Here is a 3,142-nt window from a genome sequence, read left to right as displayed (position 1 = left end):
TTCACACCTTTTCAGGCTCTTCATGTTTTCAACACCGCTTCATGATCCTCCTATTTTTCAGACCGTTTCATGCTCCTCATATTTTTGACACCTTTTGAAGCTCTTCATATTTTTCACACCTTTTCAGGCTCTTCATGTTTTTGAACACCGCTTCATGCTCCTCCTATTTTTCAGACCGCATCATTCTCCTCATATTTTTGACACCTTTTGAAGCCCTTCATATATTTCACACCTTTTCCGTCTCTTCTTTTTTTTCAACACCACTTCATGCTCCTCCTATTTTTCAGACCGTTTCATGCTCATCTCATTTTTGAAACCTTTTGAAGCTCTTCATATTTTTCACACCTTTTCAGGCTCTTCATGTTTTTGAACACCGCTTCATGCTCCTCCTATTTTTCAGAGCGCTTCATACTTCTCTCATTTTTGACACCATTTGAAGCTCTTCATATTTTTGACACCTTTTGAAGCTCTTCATATTTCTCACACGTTTTCAGGCTCTTCATGATTTTCAACACAGATTCATGCTCCCCCTTTTTTCAGACCGTTTCATGCTCCTCATATTTTTGACACCTTTTGAATCTCCTCATATTTTTACATCTTTTGAAGCTCTTCATGTATTTCACAATTTTTCAGGCTCTTCATGTTTTTCAACACGGCTTCATGCTCCTCCTATTTTTCAGACCGTTTCATGCTCCTCATATTTTTCACACCTTTTGAAGCTCTTCATATTTTTCACACCTTTTAAGCCTCTTCATGTTTTTTAACACCGCTTCATGCTCCTCCTATTTTCAAGACAGTTTCATACTCCTCATGTATTTCATACCTTTTGAAGCTCTTCATATTTTTCACACCTTTTCAGGCTCTTCATATTTTTGAACACCGCTACATGCTCCTCCTATTTTTAAGACCGTTTCATGCACCTCATATATTTCACACCTTTTGAAGTTCTTCATATTTTTCACACCTTTTCAGGCTCTGCATGTTTTTCAACACTGTTTCATGCTCCTCCTATTTTTCAGACCGTTTCATTCTCCTCATATTTTTGACACCTTTTGAAGCTCTTCATATATTTGACACCATTTGAAGCTCTTCATATGTTTCACAACTTTTCACGCTCTGCATATTTTTGAACACCGTTTCATGCTACTCCTATATTTCAGACCGATACTTGCTGCTCATATATTTGACACCTTTTGAAGCTCTTCATATTTTTAACACCTTTTCAGGATCTTCATGTTTTTCAACACCGCTTCATGCTTCTCCTATTTTTCAGACCGTTTCATGCTCCTCATATTTTTGATACCTTTTGATGCTCTTCATATTTTTCACACCTTTTCAGGCTTTTCATGTTTTTGAACACCGCTTCATGCTCCTCCTATTTTTCACACCTTTTGAAGCTCTTCATATTTTTCAAACCTTTTCAGGCTCTTTATGTTTTTGAACACTGCTTCATGCTCCTCGTATTTTTCAGACCTTTTCATGCTCCTCATGATTTTGACAACTTTTGAAACTCTTCATATTTTTCAAACCTTTTCAGGCTCTTCATGTTTTTGAACACCGCTTCATGCTCCTCCTATTTTTCAAACCATTTCATGATCCTCATGTATTTCACACCTTTGAACCTCTTCATATTTTTCACACCTTTTCAGGCTCTTCATGTGTTTCAACACCACTTCATGCTTCTCATCTTTTTCAGACCGTTTCATGCTCATCTCATTTTTGAAACATTTTGAAGCTGTTCATATTTTTCACACCTTTTGAAGCTCTTCATATTTTTCACACGTTTTCAGGCTCTTCATTTTTTTGAACACCGCTTCATGCTTCACCTATTTTTCAGACCGTTTAATGCTCCTCATGTATTTCACACTTTTTGAAGCTCTTCATATATTTCACACCTTTTCAGTCTCTTCCTTTTTTTCAACACCAGATCATACTCCTTCTATTTTTCAGACCGTTTCATGCTCATTTCATTTTTGAAACCTTTTGAAATCTTCATATTTTTCACACCTTTTTTTTGCTCTTCATGTTTTTGAACACCACTTCATGCTCCTCCTATTTTACAGACCGTTTCATTCTCCTCATATTTTTGACACCTTTTGAAGCTCTTCATATATTTCACACCTTTTCAGGCTTTTCATTATTTTCAACACCACTTCATGCTCCTCTTATTTTTCAGACCGTTTCATGCTCATCTCATTTTGACACCTTTTGAAGCTCTTCATGTTTTTCACATCTTCTGAAGCTCTTCATATTTTTCACAAACTTTCAGGCTCTTTATGATTTTCAACACCGTTTCATGCTCCTCCTATTTTTCAGACCGTTTCATGTTCAGCTCAGTTTGACACCTTTTGAAGCTCTTCATATTTTTCACACCTTTTGAAGCTCTTCATATTTTTCATATTTTTGAAGTTCTTCATAATTTCACACGTTTTCAGACTCTTCATGTTTTTCAACACCGCTTCATGCTCCTCCTATTTTTCAAACCGTATCATCCTCCTCATATTTTTCACACCTTTTGAAGCTCTTCGTATTTTTCACACGTTTTCAGGCTCTTCATGTTTTTGAACAGCACATCATGCTCCTTCAATTTTTCAGAGAGTTTCATGCTCCTCATGTATTTCACACCTTTTGAAGCTCTTCGTATTTTTCACACCTTTTCAGGCTCTTCATGTTTTTGAACACTTCTTCATGCTCCTCCTATTTTTCAGACCGTTTCATGCTCCTCATATTTTTGACAACTTTTGAAGCTCTTCATATTTTTCACAACTTTTCAGGCTCTTCCTGTTTTTGAACCCCTCTTCATGCTTCTCCTATTTTTCAGACCGTTTAATGCTCCTCATGTATTTCACACCTTTTGAAGCTCTTCATATTTTTCACACGTTTTCAGGCTCTTCATGTTTTTGAACACCGCTTCATGCTTCTCCTATTTTTCAGACCGTTTAATGCTCCTCATGTATTTCACACTTTTTGAAGCTCTTCATATATTTCACACCTTTTCAGTCTCTTCTTTGTTTTCAACACCACATCATACTCCTTCTATTTTTCAGACCGTTTCATGCTCATTTCATTTTTGAAACCTTTTGAAATCTTCATATTTTTCACACCTTTTTTAGGCTCTTCATGTTTTTGAACACCACTTCAT

Source organism: Dama dama, unplaced genomic scaffold (assembly GCF_033118175.1).
Source record: "Dama dama isolate Ldn47 unplaced genomic scaffold, ASM3311817v1 ptg000093l, whole genome shotgun sequence".
NCBI lineage: Eukaryota > Metazoa > Chordata > Mammalia > Artiodactyla > Cervidae > Dama > Dama dama.
The sequence above is the reverse complement of the archived record's forward strand: the minus strand, read 5'-3'. Positions refer to the sequence as shown.